We start from the raw sequence: 26,446 nt of genomic DNA, 5'->3' as shown, positions 1-26,446 counted from the left end.
CTCTTCTTTTCCTGATAAGATTTGCTAAGACTCTGTCAATTTTGTTAAGGTTTTCAAAGAACCAACTCTTTGTTTTGTTGATACCTTCTATGATATTTTTGGATTCTAATTCATTTAATTCTGATTTAATTGTAATGATTTCTTTCCATCTACTGGGTTGGGATTTAGCTTGTTGCTCTTTTTCAAGAAAGTTCAGATGTCTCATTAAATTGTTGATTTCAGATCTCTCCAATTTGTTGATGTAGAAATTCAGAGCTATAAACTTGCCTCTGAGTATGGCCTTTGCTGTGTCCCAGAGGAGCTGGTAATTTTTTTTTTGTTGTTGTTGAATATCATGAACATTTGAATTTCCTTTCTAATCTCTTCCATAATCCACTGGTGATTCAACAGTATTTTGTTCACCTTCCATGTGTTACAGGACTTTCTTTGGTGGCTTTTGGTGTTGAGTTCTAATTTTATTCCCTTTTCGTCTGAAAGATTTCAGGGCATAACTTCAATGTTTCTGAATTTGGACAAATTGGCCTTGTGACCTAAAATGTGGTCTATTTTGGAAAATGTTCCATGTGCTGCTGAGAAAAACGTGTGTTCTGATGCCGCTGGGTGAAATATTTGGTAGATGTCTGTTAAATCAAGTTTATCTATGCAGTTGTTTAGATCTGCAGTTTCTCTGTTTAGTTTTTGCAGAGTTGATTTATATTGTGGAGATAGTGGTATGGTAAAGTCCCCAACAATTAATGTCTTTGCATCTATGTGAGATTTGAGGGACAGTTGTGTTTCTTGGATAAATTTGGGTGCTCTGTTGTTCGGTGAATAGATATTTAGAATTGTAATATCCTCCTGAGGGAGAGATCTCTTAATTAGTATGTAGTGACCTTCTTTATGGCTTCTCAATAATTTTTAATTTGAAGTCTATTTTATCTGATATTAGGATTGCAGCTCCTGCCTGTATATGGGGGCCATTTGCTTGGTAGATTTTGTTCCAGCCTTTAACATTGAAAATGTGTTTGTTTTTATGGGCAAGATGTGACTCCTGAAGGCAGCAGATAGAAGGGTCTTGTTTTTTAATCCAACTACACAGTCTATGTTGCTTAATTGGAGAGTTAAGTCCATTAATGTTGAGAAAGTTAGAATTGAGAGGTGTTTGGTGGTACCTTCTATGCTATCCACTTTTTTGGGGCTGTGGCAACTGGGTTCTTCCCATGGTTCTTGGATTCTCCATTTGGGTGAGGGATCTTGGTCTTTATTGTGGTCTTGTTGGTTTTCTATGTGTAGGACATCTTTAAGTATCTTTTGTAGGGCTGGTTTGGTGGAGATATATTGTTTCAGTTTTTCTTTGCTATGGAAAGTTTTTATTTGACCTTCAGTTATGCAGGAGAGTTTTGCTGGGTACAGTATTCTTGGTTGATAGTTGTTTGTTTTTAGGGCATGGCATACATCATTCCAGGTTCTTCTTGCTTTAATTGTGTCTGCTGAGAAATCTGAGGTGATTCTAATTGGTTTCCCTTTATAGATGATTGATCTTTTCTCCTTGACAGCTTTAAGGATCCTTTTCTTGGTCAGAATTGATCATATGGGGATTATAACATGACGGTGGGATGTCCTGTTCTGGTTTTGTCTATTTGGGGTTCTAAAAGCTTCTTGTATCTAAATAAGTCTCTCTTTTTGCATGCTTGGGAAGTTCTCTCCTAGGATCCTGTGAAACAAATTTCTAGACTGTTAACTTCTATCTGTAGGTGCTCCTCTACACCCATTATCCTCAGATTAGGCCTTCTGATGGTGTCTTCCAAATGTTGAATATATCTATCATATTTCTTGGATTTGTCTTGGATAGGTATATGTTCTTTCTTTATATTATCTAGGCTGTCTGAGACTTGATCTTCTTCGTGGTCTAACCTATTGTCAAGACTTTCTACTTTATTTTTTATTTCCTTTTCTTCTAATTGGTTAGCTTTAATGGCTCCAAATTCTTTGTTGTAGCTTTCTTTTAGATCTTGTATGGACTTGTTTACTTCCTTAATTTGGTGTTCAGCGGATTAGTTATGGTTTCCTTGGACTACCTTTCCTCCTGCTGGGCTCCATTCAGTATTCCTTTTGTGGGCTCCCTAGATTCCTTCAGCTTTCTGTTTGTGGATTTCATGAATGCCTCTATTGATCTTTGTCTATTATCATCCCGCTCATGCAATATCTGTATTACTCTTTGATTAGCTTCCTCACGCTCATGTAATTCCTATATTTCTCTTTGACTGTTCTCAGCCAGCCTGCTCACGCAATTCTTGAGTTTCCCTTTTACTGTTCTCAGCCTGCTCATGCAATTCCTGTATTGATCATTGAGTAGCTTCCTCATACTCAAGCAATTACTGTATTAATCTTTGGTTTGCCTCCTCTTGCTCCCTGTCATGCTCACACTGAATCCTTTGCAGGTTTTCAATCTTTTAATTCACCATGTTTATGAGTAGTGTTTGTAGAGCTTTTGGGGAATTCTCTTCTGGATTACCAATAACTGTTCTTTCACCAATATCATGAGTGGGAGTTGAGATATCCAGACTTGTCATTTTTCTTGTGTTTCTCTGGCTTGTTCTGCCCATTTGGTATGTAAATAACACCAATTTTGTGCTAGAACACTGTTTTAAGGCAAGCATCAACTAGAGTCCTGTAGCTCCACAGTCAAAATGGCTGCAGATACAATCTAGTTCAACAGATTCAATCTATTCAAAATCAAATAATTCTGGATTAATGGGCTAAGAACATCTAAGAGGTATTCAGCAAAGCAGTAATTATTAGGTTTAGGGAGAATTGTGGGGAAAGATAGGATTCGAGTGATGTGGAGAGGTAAAAGAAGAGTGAATTTAACCAGGTCCTAGTCTCAGAGAGGGAAATGAATTGGACAGAATGGTAGGAGCTTAAAAAAAAAAGAAAAAATAGAAAAACAAAAAGTTAAATTTAAAAAATGAAACACTTAAAAATTAAGTATAAAGAAATGATATTGAGAGAAGAAAAGGATAGGATGAGAGGAGGAGAGATATGAAAAGGAAAATAAAAACTAAAAAAAATTCTTAAAATTGAATTACTTGAAAATTATGTAAGTATAAAGAAATAATACTACTATTAAAGAAGTTAAGCCTAAGAGGTTGTGAATTTAGTAATAAGTTTCTGGATTAAGTATGTACACAGTGGGGGATAAGATCTAATAATTGAAATTGGATATATATCTGGGGATTAGCAGAGCAGCAATTAAGTCACACACAAAAGAAAGAGAGAAAACAAGAAAAGAAAAGAAGAAAAAAAAAGGGCAAAATAGGACCTAAAGGTCAAGACATTTTTTTTAAAACACACACACACACACACACACACATATACACCTAAAACAAAAATTATGAGAGAAAAAAATAGAAAATAATTTAAAAAATAAAAATTAAAAAAAGGTAGAAGAAAGAGTTCTTTGATTTTTGGGGGGGGGGGGTAGGGGGAAAATCTTGTATCTCCTGTGTCAGTAATCAGTCTCTTGATGGTCTGTGTGTTTGGTTTTCCTGTGGTTTTTTTTTCCTGTTGGTTTCTTATGTCAGTTTGTTTGAGCAGGCAGAAAAATGCTCTGTGTTACCCAAAACTTTGTGATCCTCCTGCCAGGCTAGTTCAGTGGGAGGAAGATCTGCTTTGAGTATCACAAAAGAGGGAGATGGCTATTTCCTCTAGTTTGGAGTTGCTGTGATGAGGCTAGGTTCTGGGTAGAGTTGAGGCCTTTCAGCAAACAGTAGCTCCTGAGATACTCACAGAGCATTTACTGAGTTTAAATTGTTTGTCTCAGCTGCTGTAGGGAGGGGCAGTCTCTAGCTCTGTTTAGCCAGTGAAGAAAGTCACTCCTCTGTGGGCTGAGCTTGCTCTGCCCGGGCGGGGTGACTTTCCTCTGGGTAGAGCTGAGCCTGGCAGGTCAGGTCAGGTTCCTGTGACCTACTATTGGCTCCAATTGTTTCCTTCCAAGTCCTGGGTTGGAGCTAGCTTCTCTGCTGTCCTTTGTCAGTATCAAAGATGGAGATCTTCAGCTACTGGCAAGTGCTCAAATCTATCTCGTTGACAAAGCTGCCTGGATTTTCCTCTCTGGCCAAACTCTCTGTACTGTGGTGGCACACTTGGTGTGATTCTGTAGCTTATGACTGTTCAATGGAACGCTAAAACTGCTTTCTATGCAAGCGCTTATTTAGCCTCCAGCTTCTTCTCCACCATTTTCCTCCAGTCTTCCCTCCCCGTCGCCGTCACCAGTGTGCTCTACTAGAGCCACCACCTGCAGAAGCCACTTCTCTTCAGAGCCAGTTAACCCCCCCATCCCTGCCTTTAGCCCGGATCCACTCGCACTGCAGGTCCACGTGGTGGCAGCGGCAACAATTCCAAACATGAGCCACCCCACTGTGCCAGCTCTGCTCCACTATATTCTCTTTTTAAAAGAACTAGTTATTAACTTTAGCATGCCTGGTAAGCAAGTATGATATGGGATTTGGATTGGGCATGGGTTTTGGAGGATCAGTTTTCAATCCATTATAGTAATTATATATCACTTTAAAAACAAGAAAGAATACTGTTTAAAGTACCGCATCAAAGTAGTCAATATGAAACACGTATTGAGTTATTTAAGTATCTGTCTAGGACTGATACATTTGCATTCTCCTAGACCCATTACACCTGTTCAAAAATAAGATTTGGAAAGAGAGATATCTGTGGATCAATGCCAGCACATTAAATTATTGACCTGTTTTGTTTTATGACCAAAAAGTTTAATTTTCTCAGCAACTTGAGCCAATTTATCTCTGCTGATAGCCAAACATTCACAAGCTGCTTCAGAAAGCATTTCTCACCCAGGCCACAGGAAATTAATAGGCATTTTGGGAATAATGGGCTCTTTAAATAAATACACTCAGAGAAAAGCTAGGTTCAAACAAGTAGATTTCTCTTCTGTCAAGCTTCAAATCACTTTAAAATTGCTAAAATTTTGATACTATTTTCATTAGTGGGATCAGTTTTATGTTTCATAATTTCTTTGATAATAAATTCTTTTTAGCTAGGCACCAGTGGCTCATTTCTGTAATACTAACTACTCAAGAGGCTGAGATCTGAGGATCACAGTAGTGAGGCAGCATGGGCAGAAAAGTCCCTAAGACTCTAATCTCCAATAAACTCAGAAAAAGCTGAAAGTGACACTGTGGTTCAAGTGGTAGAGTGCTAGCCTTGAGTAGAGAGGGGCTCAGGCACAATGCCCAGGCCTATAGTTCAAGCCCCAGGACTGGCAAAAAACAACAAAAAGAAAACAAAACAAGCAAACAAGAACAACAACAGGAAACATTTTTGAAAAACTATCACAGGCAATTATATGGACACTTTGCCAGTTTTGAACAAGTTTAGCTCCAGATTTGTAGTCCATATTGGTAAACTGCCTCCTCACTTGTGTCTAAATTGGTAGTTTTGCTGTCTTTCTATTTTCTGATGGTTATTTATTTTTTTAAATTTTTTACCCATTTTCATGTAATGAGAATTTATTACCCTGATACACTAAAAATACTTGGAAATTCTTCTTGTCACTTCTAAGTCTAAAAGATGTGTTATTCTAAGTCTCAAATTCTAATTCCCCAGTATCTGATGAAACTGGTCTTGTGTGTTATATTTCCTTATATTTTTATCTTTACTCCTTATCAGGAGAGTGATTGGTCATTCTACATAGCTGATACTTACATGTTCATTGATTGGTCCATCAGAGAAAGCTTGCTGTCGCTTCCACTGAATTATTTTATAATTGCCATCATTCATCTGTGAATTAATTACAGACAGAATTTTATATGTAGCCTAAATTAAATAAATTCCTAGTCAGTGAAATATTATTTTATTGTCTTTAAATTATGCATAAATGTGTCCTATCTGTTTAAATACCCAAATGTTTATGTATTAATTAAATGTAGTTAAATTTCAGAGGTAGGGAATAAAATGGTAACTTATATTTAATAAATATATATAATATACTATATAAATATATAGTACAGTATTATAGTATATATGAGCATATATATATATATTTAACATATTTACTATATATATATATATATATATATATATATATATATGTCCTAAGATATAGCATAGTATTATAGGATATATAAGTATATATAAGTATATATATCCTAACATATTTACCTCTCATCTCTCTATCTAAAGTCTGAAAGCATTAAAAATGTCACTGTGGTGGGTTGTGTATATTCTCAGCCACTCAGGAAAGAGATTGGGATGAGCTTCCTTTGTGGACATTTAGGCAAAAATTAATGAGACCCTCTCTTCCACAAAGCAAGCTGTTCTTGATGTTGCATGTGTGTAATCTAGTTATATATGAAGCCCCAGGCAAAACAAGCAAACAAATAAACAAAAAACTATGAAAGTCTATCTAAACTATTAACCTAAAGCAGAGCATTTAAACTATAATTTAAAGAACATAGGCAAGAAAGTCTGAAGGTATGACTCAAGTAATTGAGCACTTGGCTTGAAAATATGACCTGAGTTCAAAACTGAATACTGTCAAAAGGAGAGAGAGAGAGATAAAGAAAGAAAGAGAAAGAGAGAGAGAGAGGAAGGGAGAGAGAGAGAGGGAGGGAGAGAGAAAGGGAGGGAGGGAGAGAGAGGGACACAGAGAGAGTATGAGAGAGAAGGGTCATAGGCCAGAAGATTTGCATTGTTTTTCAAAATGAGGTACAAATTATGTATGTTCAAGAAGCACAATTTTCAATCAAATATTTCGTATTAAATGAAGTACTTGCTCATTATATTTGAGTGAAGAATACTTGAGAGTTAAGTATTCAGATTTTACATGTAGTAGATGTATGTTAATGAAAGATAAAATATTATCCAACATACAACATAAATTTTTAATATACAACTGGAGAGTTAAAAGTCTACACTCCTCTGTAGTGAATGCTTTGTTGCTAATTGACTTTTACTAAATGACAATCTTGTAATTGGCAGATACTGAAGCTCATATTTACAAAGGTCATGAAACCCCAGAGAATGCTGAGTGAGAAAACTTTCTCATAAGATGTAGTTATTTCAGAAGTCAGCATAAAACCAGGCTTTGTACTTTATCAACTTATGAAGTTTAAAGGTTATGCTAATACAAAATGGTTACTCATGATTATAAAAGAGCTTCTAAAGAGAAGAAAAACTCAAACACTACTTCATAGTGAGACGTGGCGAGGGGTTGGGAAACTTTAGATTATATCATCTTACTACTTCCCAAGTTTAAAATTAACATTAAACTACAGAACATAGAGAACTATTAAAATAATTTTATTATTCATTTGTTCATGGGGCAAAATGGTCTTTGTCAAATTCCACAGGGGATTAGGGACTATATCTTCAATTCATTTTAAAGTGTATTACCTCTTCTTTTACAAGAATACAAAGTCTTATCTACTTATAAGAAAAATGAATTCTATTTGCACTTGAAAAGGCAAGTGCAAACTTTCTTCCCTTAATCAAAAAGCATATTTTTTTTTTGGTGTAGACACAGACAGAAGTCCAGAGCCTAGACAGAAGTCATCTCTGGAAAATTTAAGGAAGAAGCCAGAAAAATCACTGATGGCCATCATCGTTGTACTGAGTGACATGTTTTCCATTTCCTCTCCTGTAAATTAAATCTTTTCATCTATTTCTCAAACCCATGTATAACCTAACTTTTATGCTATTAATCAATCTCAATGAAAGTTTTAAGTTATTCACAAACTCAGAGCTTATTGTGAATAGGCAGATAAATATTTATGGGCAGTGTAAAAATGTTTAATGAGGGGAAGGAGTAGTCTATTGTTTTTGTGGTATCAGAAACTGAGTCCAGGACCCTAATTCTAGGCAAAACTTCTAAAACGTGAGTGATGCTGTCATCTTCTAACAGTTTTAAATTTAAAAGAAAAAAAGAAAGAAAGAAGAAAGAAAGAAAAAAAGCAAGCAAGAAAAAAAAAGAAGATGTATTAGTATTAACTAAACACATAGCAATGTTTTATAATGGCCTAGGCTTTTTTCAGTGAAACAACTTGATAATTTGATACAAATCTCAAGTAAAACTAACCTAGTTATATGGTCAGGGACAATGTGTATGGCTTAAATCTTACGTTATTTACATCAAAATCATAATTACATTATGATGACTACAGGAACAGAAACTTTACTCTCAAAACTAATTGTGAGAGCCAATGTTTGAAATTTTAGTTACAAGGAAGACTTGTCACATTATCACATTTTGTCTTTCACCAGCTAGATAGGTAGAAAATCACCAATATATTTCTAATATATTCTAATGCTGATAAAAATATCAATCACAAATCTACATTGTTGGCTTCTTAGGGAGAATAAAAATTTTATAAAATATAAAGCTTAATTTAAGGCATTTGAAATGTCAATTATTCCAGCAATGTGTGCATTTTTATAAGGAGGAGGAAATAAAGTTAAGAAGCAAAAGTGGATAAACCACAGGAAAAAAAACACACACACACAAAAGACACATAATACATTATAAACAGCATCCCCCCCAAAAAAACCCTCTTGTTTCCATGTTTTGGAGTTCATTTCACTTATTTCTGTTTCTTAAAAGCAACTGATTTTTTTTTCTCAAAATGCGTCTTGCAGTATTTCTCCGAAGGAAATACTTATTAATATACTATTTTTGCTAATTTGTTGACCTTTAAAATGATAACTGCTTTCTTTCAAACTTCCTGAGAATTTAGTTGTATATGATAGTACATACATACATATATATATATATATATATATATACATACACATACATAGATGATACACAGTTTGCCTTCAACTCATAAATGTTTTAACATACAATATATAGGAACCATTTTTTGAAAATGTGTTGGCTTAAAGATTTATAATAAAACCTCATTATCATCCCTATTTCTTTTTGCCTTTAACCTATTTTAGCAAAAAGATTAGGTTGTACAATTCCTCTAGGAAGACATATCTAATTGCTTGTCTTCTTCTTGTTCTACAATTAAAACCACTTTCCACTGAAGTGAATCATACCTGCAAGCAATGAATATTATTGTTAGGGGATTTGGATAATTAACCCACAATTTTAGCTATTATAAAGTATTTTCAATTGTCCTTTTAAAATATTTGCTTCTAGTTATACTTTATGTACACTAAAATGTTCTACATTAGCACTGAATGGTATAACAAATCTTGTAAAAGCTGTGTTTATTTGGCTTTAAAAGAAAAACAACTATTCCATAGTGGAATGGAAATCATAATTCCAGTACAAGAGAGCTCCTTGTGAAGCTTAGGCCAAATGGCCCTTAGCGAAAGACCACCACAAACACACTGTAGTTCAACAAATTGCATTTGTTACTCTTTGTAGAAAGGCAACAGTTTACTACAGGGTCAGGGTCCCAGTAGGAAGGTGTGAATCTGTTACTGGATTCAGGTTCAAAGTAAGTTTGTCAAAAGACAGGGGCAATTTATGATTAGGGATAAAAGAAAAGGCTGCCACTGATCTGTGAGGAAGTTTTGTGTGTTGTAGAGCAACATAATTTTTGTTTGTGCTTAGATAAATCCATAAAGTGGCCTGTTGAATCTAATTTTACCACTGTTTTATCCTTTGTCTGAAACTGATGATCGATGAGACTTTTACATAGAAAAGAAGAATAATGTGATTTACTTGTATGTGAGTGACAGTCAGCTTTAAAAGTCAAGACTGAGGTTTTGTTTTGTTTTCACTATGGATACTACATGGAAAACACCATGATAACACTCAATAAGTATGTCAGTGGATAATGTTAAAAAATGAAAACAATTTTCAATGATTAAGGTCTTTTGTAGAAAAAAACAGTCAATAATTGGTCTTTCATTTTTATAACACTTAAGAATTTACAAACCTAGTACCTGAAATAAATAAGTTAAAGATAAATATAACTTAAATCTGAATTTCCCAGAGGTAAAAACATAAAATAAAATAAATTCTTTATTTTCATTACATAAAAGGAAAAATAAATTGCTGGGTTTGAGGGGGGTTGTTGTTGTTTTAATTTTCATCCAAAGTTATTCTTTCTCCTTATCCATCCTGCTCTCTCCTCCTTGTAAAAGCTGCCAGTAGGATCCCCAGATGGAAATGGCGTATAGGTTACATGTTTCTATGTCACTGGATAAAGGGAAATAATGCTGAGCTGATAGCTTCTTCCTTTTTATCTCTGTGTTTGTTTCCTGTGTGTTTCCAACTTTGTCTCTCTCTATGTCTCTGGTACAATGCTTATTGTTATCATTCTTTAGGATATGGCACTATTCATTGCAACTTTTCTATATCATCTATATCTTATTCCTATTGCTATACTATTATTATTCATATTATATATTCCTATCTATATTCTATTCCTGTCTATATCTATTATATCCTATCTATATTCTGCATAATATTTATATATTTCTACCTAGTTTATTTATTCCTATTTATATCTTCTCTAACTTATTCCTATGTAACTAATGAAACTCTCCTTCAAGTGTTCAAATTTGGCTTCTTAGCTGGTTTCTGCTATCATGCAGATAGATGGAAGCACAAAACATTATCATGCAATATATTCAAAATAAGCATCTCTCACATGTTGATACACCAGTTGATGTAACTATATGAGCAGCTATGTACTTATGTCAGAATAGTTTTTATTAATGATATTATAGAGAAGAATGGATAATTAAGTAGTTTATGGGTTTTTCTCCTTTATATGGGGAAATGATGAAAATATTAGAATTTTTGATTACTATGTATTATAAAGGTTTTACCTATGTATTATGAATAACGTATGCATCATCACTTTCCTGTGATCATTCTCAATCATACCCAGTGTCTCCCAAAACTCCAGTAAAACACTGGCGATTTTTTTCACATTTTATGAAATAGTTTATCTTTACTTGTATGAAAACATGCTGGGAATATTTGTTCCACCTCCAATTTTTATTGTCAGTTTCTGACACGGTATAATATTTTAGAAGATGCTATTGAGAAAAACGTGTTTCTTGTGATAACACAACTGATTTAAACCCAAAACAAAGTGTTGACAACACATCATTCTTCTGTTTTTTTCCCCCAACAGCCTCACATCTAGAGTTTCATAGGAACTGAGCCTGCACTCGGTATATGACAGCACAGTGAGGCTGGGCTACTAATTACTCACCAGAGACACTGGAGGTTATAAATGCACCATGTAACTTTTGTAGATACCTAGGAAAGAGTTCAAAATGTATGGCACGCCTTTTGTCTTTGTTGAATGATTTAAATCTAATTCTATCCATATGATTTAACTGTATTATTTTGGGTTGCGAGAGCACGGCTAACCTCAAATCCTCACCTTAATGCCTGGATTTTATACTCGCAGTTGGCACGCTATCACTTCAATCACAAATTCAGTCCAGTGGTTGGTTAATTGGAGATGGACTCTCGTGGACTTTTCATCTCAAGATGGTTACAAACCATGATAACTCACATCTGAGGCTACTGAGTGTTAGTTCTGCCTAGGAGAAACAGCCTCTTCCCCTACCTCTTCACCTTCTTGAAACCAGTAATCACCTGACTGCCTTTCACCTGGCTGTTAGTCAGCAAAGGATCCCAGGCTCTGATGTCACTTCCTCATCTGCTGAGGTCATTTCCTGAACTACCCGGGTCATGCTTCTCTTGGATAATGAGAGGTTCCCCAGGCTCTGAGATCACTTCTGCATCTGTTCTGGTCCTGCCTCCTGTCTTTCTCTATATAACCTGACTGAATATGATTCCTCCTCTCTCACTCTCTCTTTTTCTCTTCTTCCTTCCCCTTTTTCTCTGCATGCCTCCATCTCTTGTGAGGCTGCAGTTTGCTGTCCCTCCAATAAATTCTTTTCAGCCTGAACCATGTGGTGAGTTTCCTTTCTGGTGAACCTTACACTGAGTAACTATGATTATAGATGTGAGGCAACTCTGCCTGGCTTAATTATATTCTCTTGTTGAAAATAAAATATGTCAGCAAAAAGGTCAAAATAATTTAAAATAATGTGGTTAAAGCCTCTCAATGTACTTTTTTTTTAACCTCAAAGATTTTTCAATAATTTTTAACTGGAAAAAAAAATTGAGAGTCAAACCCACTAGAGGCTATACTGATATTCTGAGGAGGCAAAAAGCAAGTGATGAAAACTAAGTCATGCCATTTTCTATTTTCAAAAATAAAAATTTATTTCCAGCATCTATGGCCACTTGTGTGAATCACAGCTACAGCTATGGAAAGAGCACTGCTTATTCCAAGAACCAATCCTTCTCATCCAAATCTAATGACTGCTCTGGAGTAATAGAGCTGCTTTTCCTAAGTTTTCTTCACATGCATATGGACTGAAGTCTAACTTGTCTATGTATTCACTTTATTTCACAAATGACGTTTATATGATTACTAAGGCTTTCAAGGTGAAAATAATGTGAATGGATGCCTTGAAATTGTATACATAGTCATAAAACCCAAGTGATAGTTTCCCTCCTCCTCCCCCTCCTCTTCCTTCTCCTCCTGCTGCTACTGCTGTCTTTTTCTGCTGCTGCTGCAAGTCCTGGGACTCAAACTCTGGGCCTGGGCACTATCCCTGAATTTATTTTGCTCAAGACCAGCACTCTACCACTTCCCTACCACATCACCACTTTTGGCTTTTTCTGCTTATGTGGGACTGAGGAATCTAACCCAAGGCTTCATGCATGTTAGGGAAGCACTCTACCACTAAGCCACATTCCCCGTCTCCATATAATATTTTCAAAATTCACTTTTTTCAAAGTAGAAAAATCTTCATTTTTATGGGTATATGTTTAGTTTATTATTTGATGATATACGTAACTTTTTTTATCAACATGAACACATAACCATTAAGTACTTTTGTTGTTTCAATAAAAGGTTGACATATGACAGAAAAAGATTTGTGGGTTGTAAAAAGTCCTTTCTATTTCTATATAAAATATTGACTTTATGTTCCCTTTTGTCTTGTATATAAGTTTATCTGATTTGAAGAGTGGAAGGGCAAGCACGGTAAGGGTGGGACAAAGGGTGAAGGAATTCAGCAATGATGCTCAGTTGAACATTCAAATGTTTTTTCTTTCATGCGATTGTCTCTAACACATTTATAAGATGATTTCTTTGTTGCTTTATATGTCCCTCCCCCACGGTATAACCCCTGCTTTCACTGTATTTGATGTTGGTAAAATTTGTGGAGGGGAAGGGAAAAAACAAATCGTTTAAATAGGGATACAGGTGGACCCATTGCAACAATGAGATGTACAAGTCATTATGTTGAAAATGAACTTTACAACTTTGGCTGGGGAGCGGGGGAAGGTGGGGGTGGTGGTGTGTGTGGGGGGAGATGGGAAGGGATGGGAAGGAGAAACAAAGGAGGAGGCAACAATGCTTGATAAGAAATGTACTCATTATCTTGCCCATGTAATTGTAACCTCTCTGTATGGTATTTTCACAATTAAAAAAAAAAAAAAAAGAAAATGAACTTTACAACTTAGGTGGGAAAGTGGAGTCAGGAAGAGGAAATTGGGAGAAAATAAGAGAAGATGACACTGTTCAAAAATAAATTAACCCATTACCTGATTTATGTAACTGTAACCCCGTTGCACATCATGTTTACAATAAAATTTTTAGAAAAGGAAAAAAAATTCAAAGAATATACAGTGAATGAAACCAAGCAAAAAGATTGATATTTAAATAAAAATATTGGTTATTCTTAGAAAAATATAAGCAATCTAATTTATATATATATATATATATATATGTGAGTGTGTGTGTTTACATGCTTTTTATGTCTTCTACATTCATGCACAGTATATAATAAATACATTATACTTACAAATTCATGTGTTTCTATGTTGCTACACACATAAAAAGTAGGCACATGAAAATTAAAGTGCAAAGGCTTATACTGATCTCCAAAAAAACCAAAATAAAACAAAAATCTATTCCTGCAGCAATAGCTGGCAGGAGACTAACCTGCAACTGAGAAGAACTACAAAAGATGTATAAAATATTTAGAAATCACTGAAGGCATTTATAAAACAACAAAGGCTGCCGGAACTTGAGGGCCCAAGTGCTACAGGGCAGAAGAGTGCACTGGCTGCTGTTTCTTCCTTCTGAGCTGTTAGTCATTCCTAGGGCTAGGCCATCATTGCAAAGAGAGAAGCAACCCAGTTCTTGTATCATTCTCTAAAACTGAGAAAAGAAAAGCACTAAAATTTACTGCATATGAACCAGAATGCAGGACATAGTCCTAGGAGGAAAGAATACCATGGGGCAGTGACCCCTACTTCCTGAGTACCACATCTCCATAAGACATTTTTTCAACATTTACACTCTGTAAGCACAGGTGATGACTTAAGTAAAGAAAACATAAAAATAGCTGCAAAGGAATTGCAGAGAAAAGAGTTTCCACAGCCTCACAGTTCAAGAGAGACAAATTGAGTTCAGGGGCCACTCAAGAGAAGTCTTTGTAAACAGCCGGCCTTTCAATTAAGCTACTTGAAAGACTTAAGCTCAGTTCTAAGTACCAACTGGGTATTTTTCACAGTTAACTACATTAAAGGCATTTTCTTTTCAGGCAAATCTTCTTTCAAGGAAATAAAACCATTAAGACACTGTAAAATCAGACACATGAACAAAAGCAGAAGAAAATAAATAGTAACTCAAACCACCAAACTAAATTAAAGTTACAGAGGTTTGAATATTGAGAATACTAACAAGACAAGATATTTAAGCACAAAGGAAACAAAATAAATCAAATGGAAATTTTATAAAAGAATACTTCAGTACTAAGGTATAAATGTCATGAATTGGTTTTAAAAATGAATTGGAGACAATAGAAGACAAAAGAAATCCACTCAAGGTTAGATTAAGATGGATTTCTGACCTAAGTTGATTTAAAATTTATAATTATGTAAGGACATGTAGTTTGTAATAATAATAGTTACTTGATTTCTGGGAAAGAGAAGAATGATTAAGAGTCAGAAATAATACATCAAAAATGATGGACAATTATTTTCTCAAACTGATAAATGCAACTACAGCAAAACTACAATATTAAAAAGATCTAAAGTGGAAAACTGCTCCTAGACATAAGCAGTATTCACAGATGTCCGACTTTGCTAAGAACAGACAAAAGAAGATATCTTAAAAGCACAAGGAACAAAGCACTTATTATCTTTAAGGAAGCTATAATAAGATGGACAGCTAATTTCTAAACAGAAAGAGTAGAGATAAGAGAACAATAAAAATGTATCTTGCAAGCACTAAGAGGAAATGACTTTCAACTATGAATTTTTATACAAGAAATATATAAAAATGAAGATAAAGGTATTTTCAAACCACAACAGAAAGAGTGTAAAATAATCACCAAAAGGTACAATGTAGGAAGTTCTCAGGTAACTAGTTTGTATAAACACAAAATGATGATAAATAGGAAGTCATTCTGAAAGGAAAGACAAAGAGCAGATTTAATAAATATGTAATAAAGTAATTAGAGATAGAGCCTTTTTCCACTTAGACAAATTGTATAATGTATAATATATGTACTGAATTATTCCTGGAGTAATTCTATGAGTATTTAAGGTGGACTGACTCTTTAAAACATTAACACACTTTTTCTAAGCATCTTCTTTAGGATTTTAGAAAGAATGTTTCTTTAAGTTTATAATATTTCATTCCAGGTACATCTTTGACTTTGAGTCTTTGATGATTAATACTTTCCAATCAATATTTAAAAATGAAAGTATTTATTTATTTATTTATCTAGTTAGTTAGCTGTGCTGCTCCATGTGGTTTGGATTCACATCCTGGGCACTGACTCTGGGCATTGCTCAAGGCTAGTGCTCTATCACTTGAACTATAGTTCCACTTTTCACTATTTTGAAAGTTAATTGAAGATAGACAACAATGCTTGATAAGAAATATACTCATTATCTTGCCCATGTAATTGTAACTCCTCTGTACGGTATTTTCACAATAAAAAAAAAAAAAAAAAAGAATCTCACTGGCTGTCCTGTCCAGGCTGGATTCAAACTGGGATCCTCAGATATCTACTTACTGACTAGCTAAGATTACAGAAATGAACTACCAGATCATAGCTGAGAAAAAATGATTTTACCAAACATACTACTATGGATTTCAGAGAGTCAATACAATTTTCTTAAGAAGAATTAAAGGAGAACAAAATTGCATACTAGAGAACACAGCATGGCATTTTTACTAACTTTGTAGCCTCCTGCTCTTTACACTTTCAGGATAGACATAGCTTAGCTTCTCTCCCACTTAGAAGAGTATTACTTAAAAACCTTTTCTTATTTCCTGCAGTTAAAATGGAAGGCTATTCAACAATTGTTCTAGTTGAAAAAGGAACTCACATCATAAATCAGCTGGCAGGGAACGAAACTACTATAAGGATATAGAAACATAGAGAAAATAACACTGTCTACTCTAGATTAATTTAAACACATGCCAGAGAAAAGTGATTCTGGCACCAAGGTAAGATATCTTCATGAAGCACTCCAGGTTAGCAGGGTAGAAGTAATTTCTCTTGTTCTTCCAACTGGCAAATTCTGTCAATTCTTTTAGTTTACATTCATGAAGAGAGAAAAAAAGTAGAAGTTTGATTAAGTAAGGCAGCAAAAATATAATTATTTAAATGAAGTCATATTTTATTTCAGATTTTGACATCTTTATCCAATGCCCATGTTGGCCAAAATAATTATAAGCTGAACAACTATTAGTATAGTGAAGCATGTCTGAGAAGGGAGTCAGAAGTAAAAATTTGTTTCAGGCTGAGAAATTGAATGGGAATCAGAATTTGTCTATATAAATATTGATAATATTCAAATATATTATGCATAAAATAAATATAGATATGATATGAAAAATATAGGATATAGTCATAGCATATATGATATGTTATATATCATATAATGTAAATCATATACAATACATATCACATATATACGCCATATGTATCCTATCTATGTATTTATCTACCTATATGTATAATATCTATTTATCTTTCTCTCTTTATCTCTCTCTCTCTCCCCCTCTTTCTACCATTAATACCATAAAGAAAACCACCAAAGAGAATGAAACTAAGAAAGAATGATATAGATAGGTAATGAGTAATGAAAGGACATTATATGCATGCTTGAAAATATAACAATAAAGCCCTCATACCAATAGTTTATGTGAATGAAATATTTTTAAAATTATTGTCCAGAGATATTCTATTGAAAAGATTTTCTACCAATAGCAAGTTGTTCAGAATGTGGTATTTTTCTTGATGAAAGAGGATCTTGGCTAAATGTTGGTAAGGATTTATTGGTGACAGTCCTGGTTATTTTATCATGTAGAAGCTATGGCATTTTTTTAAATTGTGAAAATACCGTACAGAGGGGTTACAATTACATGAACAAGGTAAGCATTGTTGCCTCCTCCTCCTTTGTTTCCCCTTCCCTTCCCTTCCCATCTCCCCCCTCCCTGTGAGCCAAAGTTGTAAATTTCATTTTCGGACATAACATCTTGTACATCTCATTGTTACAATGGGTCCACCCGCATCCCTATTTAAACAATTTGTTTTTTCCCTTCCCCTCCACAAATTATACCAACATCAAATGCAATGAAAACAGGGGTTATACTGTGGGGGAGGGACATACAAAACAACAAAGAAATCATCATATAAATATGTTACAAAAAACAGCAAGAAAGAAAAACCATTTGAGTCCTTATATTGGGGTTCATTTGGCCTAACATCAGTTTATTTTATTGTCTAGGTGATGTACAGAGGGATTACAGTTACATAAGTAATGTAATGAGCACTTTTCTTGTCGAAGATTGTTACCCCTCACTTGTTTTCTCCCACTATCCCTCCCCTACACCTCCACCCCAGGTTGTACAGTTCATTTCCAACATGGTGTCTTGTGAGTATGTATCACTGTTGCATTGGTTCACCTTTCGTCCTTTCACCATTTTATGATCCCCTTTCCCTTCCTCAAATCAAATAAACACATATACAAGACACGGGGTACCAAAATCAAAAACAGTGACAACAGGGGGGAAACCAAAGGAAAAAAAATAACTACAATCAAAACTGTTTTGATTCTGGAACATATGTCTTGCGTATATGTTTATCTGATTTGGGGAAGGGAAGGGGAATGACAAACTGGTGAGATAAAGGACAAAGGGTGAACCAATGCTACAGTGATACTCACAAGACGCTATGTTGGAAATGAACTTTACAACTTTGGGGTGGGGAAAGAGGAATGAGAGGGGAAGGATAGTGTGAGCACAATGAAGGAGTGGGTAGCAATATTCAACAAGCAATATACTCATTACCTTATGTAACCGTACGCCCTGTGTACAGTGCCTTTACAATTAAATTTAAAAAAAACTTCACACAGTACATTAAAACAAAAACAAAACAAAACAACAAAGCCCTCTTGCTTCCATGTCTCAGAGTTCACTTTGATTAGCATCACTTTATTCTGTCTTATGGACATAGCTACTGAGCTATTGTGATCCTCTGCTAAAATTATCCTAAACATACACTAATTATTACAAATAAGGGGAAATAAACCATGCTGTGGGAATATCAGTGTCAAACTTTAAATTCTATTATAAAGCCATAGTTATAATAACAGCTTGATACTGGCACATGAACAGGCCTGAGGACCAATGGAATAGAACTGAAGGCCCAGAAATAATCCCATAGACCAATGGCCACCTAATCTTTGATAAGGGAGCTAAAAATCATCAAATGGAAGAAATGGACATGTAGAAAACTGTCAAAAGACAGGAATAATTTACTGATTTGTGAGAAAGTTTTGTGTGCTGTAGAGCAACATAGCTTTGGTTTGTACTTAGATAAAACTGTAAAGTGGCCTGTTGTGTCTAATTTTATCACTGTTTTATCTTTGTCTGAAACTGATGATTGGTGAGACCTTTACAAAGAACAGAAGAGTAATGTGACTTACCTGTAAGTGACAGTCAACTTTTCAATGTCAAAACTGATGTTATGTTTTATTTTCACTATGATACTACAAGGAAAACAACTATGAAAACTATCAATAATTATGTCAGTGGATAATGTTAAAAATAAAAAATACCAATTTTTAGTGATCAGGCTCTTTTGTAGAAAAAAAGTCAATAATTTTCCTTTCATTTTTTTTGGGGGGGTCTGGTTGTGGGGCTTGAACTCTGGGCCTGGGTGCTGTCCCTCAGCTCTTCAGCTCAAAGCTAGTGCTCTACCACTTGAGCCACAGTGCCACTTCTGGCTTTTTTTCTTTTTTGCTTATGTGGTACTGAGGAACCGAACCCAGGGCCTCATGCATGCAAGACAAGCACTCTACCACTGAGCCACCTTCCAAGCCCCTTTTCTTTCATTTTTATATGACAAGACTTTTCAAAACTAGTACCTGAAATAAATAGATAGATAGATAGATAGATAGATAGATAGATAGATAGATAGATAGATAGATAGATAGATAGATAGATAGATGGATAGATAGATGGATGGATAGATAGATAGATAGATAGATAGATAGATAGATAGATAGATAGATAGATAGATAGATAGATAGATAGATAGATAGATAGATAGATAAATAGATAGATAGATAGATAGATAGAACCTGAATTTGATTTTCCTGGAAGTAAAAGCATAAACCAAAGTAAAGTCCGTTATTTATTTTCATTACATAAAAGGAAAAATAAATTATTTTTTGTTTTGTTTTGTTTTAAACCTCATATATACATTTCAGATTGCTTTAAACCTTTCTTCTCCAGCTTCCTCAAACTTCTTTGGCTTCATAGAGTTATAGTGAGTGGCAGAAGTAGCTTGTGTTTAAGTGTGGTCAATATTTGATCTTGAATTAAAAGCATGAAAACATTTTCCATATCAGGTAAACTATATTTTGCTTTCATTCAAAAATTCAGAGACTAGCTGGGTGCTGGTAGCTCATGCCTATAATTCTAGCTACTCAGGAGGCTAAGATCAGAAGATCACAGTCAAAACCAGCCTGGGTATGAAAGTTCATGAAACTCTTATCTCCAATAAACCACTCAGAAAACCAGAAGTGGCACTGTGGCTCAAGTGGTAGAGAGCTAGCCTTGAGCTGAAGAGCTGAGGGACAGTACCCAGGCCCAGAGTTAAAGCAAAAAAAAAAGAAAGAAAGAAAAAAATTTCAGAGACTATCATAGGGTTATTAATTGACACAGTTTCAGTATTTCTGTGAATAAGCTTGTTGGAGAAGCAGGTAAAAGTACATGTATTATACTTCAGTTATTCAATTTATAACCACTTGGGTGCCACTCTTGTGTTTACTTCTAGATTTATAGGCACATTCTAGCTCCCTTAAATGAGGAAAACCATGCAACCTGTGTTTCCCTGGGTCAGGCATACTTTTCATGATATAATATTTTCCAAGTTTTTATCATTTTCTTAAAAATGGTACAATGACACTCTTTCTGATGGATGAGTGGAATTCTATTGTTTATGCATTCAACATTTTCTTGATCCATTTATCCATTGAGGAGCACTGGAGGGCGTAAATAGTGTAATTCTTTAGAAAGACTAAGTCTAAGCCCAACAAAATACATACCAGAGGATGGTTGCTTCCAAGGGGACAGGGGCAAAGGGTACATTCTACAAGAATGCATTGTATGTGCCACAATAATGAGGTAAATAAGGGAATGGGTGGGTGGAATGGGTGAAGATGTTGAAGGGATGACACAGATCAAGATGTATTATATACCTAAATTGCTTTGATAAATGACAAAAAATTCAACACATAACCTAAAATTTAAGAAAAGTGAGGGATAGAGTGATGTGGAAAGGGTGGGTGAGAATGTTACATGGAATAACATGGAACCAGAGGCACTATCTTCATAATCTTCTCTATTGAAAGGTAACTTCTTTGTACAACTACCAGCCAGGAGCTGGTGGCTCAAACCTGTAATCCTAGCTACTCAGGATGCTGAGAGCTGAGGACTGTGGTTCAAAGTTAGACGGAGCAGGAAAGTCCATGAGACATTTACCTCCAATTGACCCACTAAAAAACCAGCAGTGGTGATATGGCTCAAAGTGGTAGAGTGCTAACCTTGAGCAAAGTAGCTCAGAGACAGTGCCCTGGCCCCAAATTCTAGCCTTATGAATGACAAAACAAACAAACAAAACAAGAAAACTTTAAAAAATGTGTTTATTAAGTTCTTTATTGTATTATTGTATATGGGAATGGGCTTATGGTGTCTCAAAACAAATAACAATAGTAACATCAGCTGTCACCCTTCACATTCCTAACAGATAAAGGAAAACTTTGAAATATTTTTTGTGAGAATGTATGACTATATGAGAAGTGGAACAGATATATTTGGTCTATGCAGAGCTGATATAAACCTTGAATTTTTTTTAAAAGATTGCAAAATTGAAAGGCACCAAAAAGTAGAGTGCAGTAAAAACATGTACATGTGTAATACAATGCAATTTTGAAATTAACTGGATGTTGTTAACATAATCTCATTATTGATATAGAGTACACATCTGATGGATTTATAAAGATTTAAAGAACATTCATTTAAAACTTTAATTAATATTTTGACTCATATATCAGTACATTTTCTCTGTGACATAAGTATTCATTGATTACAAATATCAAATGTTTCTCTAGGCTTGGGAATATAAATTTTTAATTAAAATTTGATAGCATTAGTCTTGTAAATATTCTTCAATTAATTGAAAATTCCAGAAGTAAATAACAAAATTCCACTAAAGATATATTCTTCAATGTTTATTGAACATCTTTAGTTCTTGCAAACCTACCAACCACAACCAGAGAAACTACAAAATCCATTGTTGGCACTTAACAGCAAATCAACTTATTTAGCAAAATATACTTTAATTCTCAAATCACTCAGATAGAGATTATCATGACTTTTAGCTTTGTTAAGCAAAATGTAAATTTTGTTGATAAAATTGTGACTATATTTTTCTGTCAGCATAATTTACAGTTGTGGAGAAAGCAAAGCAAATATAATTGTTTTACCCTGTGGACATGCTGGATTACAGTCAGCACTTTCTAATTGTTCTTCCTCTGTCTCTACAAGATTTTGTGGTTTTAATTAATGACCATTTAAAAGAAAAGTTTTTGAGAAAATTACATGAGACTACTTTGTTCTGAAACAACATTCAATTAAAATTTGAAAAGACACAGAGCATTAGAAGCACACCTGATAAATATTCTTGCATGTGAACTTAATCATAAGTTTGACAGTAATGAAACAGTAAAATCATTCAGATGTTATAAAAAATAAATACAAATGTTTATTAATATATAGGATTCCCTTCAAGCATCTCATGTTTTATGTAATAATATTTATATCACCTTTGTAGTTTTTTTTTCCAGTCATAGGGCTTGTACTCTGGGCTTGGGCGCTGTCCCTGTGCTCTTCAACTCAAGGCCAGTGCTCTACCACTTTAGCCACGGTGCCACTTCCGGTTTTCTAGTGGTTCGTTGGAGATAAGAGTCTCACAGAGTTTTCTGTCCGGGCTGGCTTTGAACTGCACTCCTCAGATCTCAGCTTCCTGAGTAGCTAGGATTACAGGCATGAGCCACCAGTGCCTGGCAGCCTTGTAGTTTTTTAAAACAAGTTTTGGACAAATATAAATTGACAATCAGGTAGGACATATTATTTAAAATAATGTGTAGATATATTGAACATGTGCACTGTACTTAGAGATGGACTGAAGATAGATTATAAAGAGTATGCTTTCCAAATCATTTTTAATTATGGACCTTTCTACTAGTATTACTCTTACAACTAAGATTTCTGAGTACCATCAGTCATGAAGACTGCACCAATGAGATGTACAAATGTACAAGATGTTATGTCGAAAATGAACTATACATCTTTGGCGAGGGCGAGTGGAGGTAACAATGCTTGATAAGAAAGGCTCTCATTACCTTGCCCATGTAATTTTAACCCCTCTGTATATGGTATTTTCACAATAATATATATATATATATATATATATATATATATATATATATATATATATAAAGAAAAAAAGATTAGGAAATCCACATGTGCAAATCTTTAAAAAGGTATGTGTGGGTATACATTTATTGTGTACATAATCATTGTCACATATCATCAATGACTCAAAGTAAAAAAATCACTGACTGTTCAATCTTGCAAAGCTGACTGTCATGAAATCATGCTAATACTAGCAATGCTTATGTGCATGTGAAGGGGAACGCGGGTGATGAGAGGACATATTAGTCTCTTTTGCTATGCAATTTTTCTCTATACAGCACCAATATAACATGCAATATATACATGTATATAATGCATGTACATATACATGTATACATGTAATAATACTGTAGTTTATATGAATTCATATTGATATTTTAGTTTTACTCCCACATATTTCTTAATGTAACAGATAAATCAAGTTGTATTCTTTTAAACATATACATACTTAAAATAAAATGTTTCTAGCTCTATGATTAATATTTGTTTACCAGAAAAACATGAACCTTTAGGTTGACAATCATCAGAGGCATCTTTTTGTTAAGAACCAAGTTTATATTAATATTAGCTAATTCCATTTTTGTATTTTCTTTTGATTATGTCAAAACAAGGTCTTACTAAGCAGTACAGGGTGTACTTAAACTCACCAACCTTTTGAGTTAGGCTGTCTGAGCTGTGCCCAGAAACTATGTACTTCTTAAGCATCATCATATTTAATAGTATAAAAATTATTTTATGAACATTTATTGTGTTCAATCCAGAAGACAATCCCTAAGTTTGAAGGGTGGTAAGTGAATTTGTTAGTCAGCATCATTTTGTCAATTTCCAATCTTGTACTAGAACCTGGGTTACACTAAATGGAACAAGATCATCTAGTCTGGAGAACATCATCATTGCCTAAAATGTGGTGCAGAGTATTTAACAATATGGATATTGGAGGTAGAACGCATGGTTACAAACCCTAGAACACATATCTCTATAAATTCAAATACATTTCCTTATGAGCTATTCCCAAAATCAAACACAATGACAATTGAAATATTTTTTAGGTTTGATGTAAGAGTACTCAAAGGCAAGTTTTAACTTAATTACCTCAAAAACACTTAACATTTCTATTAAATCCATACCCATGTCATTTTATGCATATGTTTGAGTTTACATGCTGTTAATAGCTCTTCTCTTGTTACAGAATATACATTAGATAGTTCAAATCAATTTTCTCACATGTTTTGTATTCTCAAATGTATATAGTCCAAAAAATCCACTGAAGACATTTTAGACATCTCTTACTATTCTTTTGTACCGTTGGGGTAACGACTACCATATACTATTTTCAAGACAATTAAAATAATGTAGGCTAATTACTGAGTTCAGTGTCTGCCTCTTGATAATCATTCAGTCCATGGTAGCTCTCATTAACATGCCTCTAGTGTAAAAGCCACAACTGATGAAGAACTTTATAAAGGTAATCTAAGTAACTTCAAATTTCTAGCTGACACAGATCAATGCCCTACTTCTACTCTTTTAGTTTATTTCCAGCCTATGTCTATAAAGAAAATCATGCACAATAGAATAAAGGAAGATAGACTGAAATGCAACTTCTCTTAGAATCCAACTACACAAAATAGTAGCATATTTTCATTCTATGCAAAGATGCCAGAGCTGTATACTCTAAGACCTCTTACATTGAGAGTGGGGGTAGAGATTTATATTTTAAGGAACAAATAGAACATATGAACTTATTTGGGTGTTAGAAATGTGGCTCAGGTGGTAAAATAATAAAGTATGAACAAGAATGGTGATCTAGAGTGCAAAGCCCTAAATTAAAGCCTTAATACCAGCAAAACCTAAAGAAAGAAGGAAAGGAAGAAAAGAAGGAAGGAAGGAAGGAAGGAAGGAAGGAAGGAAGGAAGGAAGGAAGGAAGGAAGGAAGGAAGGAAGGAAGGAAGGAAGGAAAGAAGGAAGGAAGGAAGTAAAGAAATAAGGAAGGAAGGAAGGGGAAAGAAAATTTCATTTGATGGAAGGAATGTATTAAGAGAAAAATCAAACTTAATCATGCAACTTTTTCAGATATTTCAGGGAAAAATAATCAAGCTCTGAGCATGGTAACAATTTTTAGTAACTATTTGTACTTGTAGTCTGGCTGCCACCTGCTTGTGTCTTTGTGGTATTCATTTTCATGGAATATGTACCTGATTTTTTATTTATCATCAAGAGAGAAGGTCAGAAATTAGTTATAAGATCAAAATCACAAAAAGCAGTGGCTTTCATTTTGTATCCTGTCTTTTCTCTTCCTCTGCCTCTCAGTCTCTTTCTTGCTCTCATGTGACCAAGTTGCCCAGCTGTGAGCTGCACTGAGGAGATTGTCAATATGGAAAGATCTTAAATCTATAAGAAACTGAGGGCTTCTAGTTACCAACAGATGGCACTGAGTCCAGTTAGAATCTGTCTCCGTCAGACTTTAAGAAAAGACTATATTCCATTCAAAATCTCCTGAGAGATCATGAAGCAAATGTACTAAACTAAACAGTAGCAGAATCCTGGATCACAAACACTGACATAAAATGAATGTTTACTTTTGAAGCCAATTCATTTTGGAATAATATTTATGTAGCAATAAAAAATAAACCATTTAACTATAAACAAAATACTGAATAGCTTCTGCTGTAGAGATGAGTATAATATTCATAAACCTGGATAAGGATAAAAATAGAAAGTGAATTTGGACAGACCAACTAGAAATAATACAGAAGAAGTGAAGTTTTATCTGAGAATATATGAAGAGGAATATACTTATGGATGCTATAATGGAATGAAAATGCTCTCTAGATTTTATAAATTATATATATATGTGTATATATATATATGTATATATATATATATATAAACAATCTATGTCAATACAGTACCAAAATAAAATAATGCACAAATAATATTTTATAAAACCTGAGTATTATTAAAAATTACAATGGAGAGGGAGATGAGGTATAAATGGTTAATATATTTAACACCTGTTATATTGCAATTCATTTTCTTAGTCTTTTGTCATCAGAAATTCATCCAGTTATTCATAGTAGCTTTAAAAGATATGTACTAGCTTATCTTTCTGTACACATAAGAAAACAATAAGAATTGCCTCTCTACCAAAAACCAACCAACACAAAAAATCACTAAGAGCAAATACTGTTGACAGTGCCTTTCTTTTGAGCTGAGACTTGTAGAGTTTCAAGGAATGGCAAGGATACCAAAAAAAAAAACTATATATGCAGAAAGATAAAGACTAACAGATATTAAAATTAGCCTATCTTAAATGTGTGTAAGAAAGAAGCAAGGATTAAACCTTGTATTTACAGAGATCAGAAGTTTCCCTG

This window comes from Dipodomys spectabilis, unplaced genomic scaffold (assembly GCF_019054845.1).
Source record: "Dipodomys spectabilis isolate Male_0828 unplaced genomic scaffold, ASM1905484v1 ptg000075l, whole genome shotgun sequence".
Lineage (NCBI taxonomy): Eukaryota > Metazoa > Chordata > Mammalia > Rodentia > Heteromyidae > Dipodomys > Dipodomys spectabilis.
Note: the sequence above shows the minus strand (reverse complement) of the source record.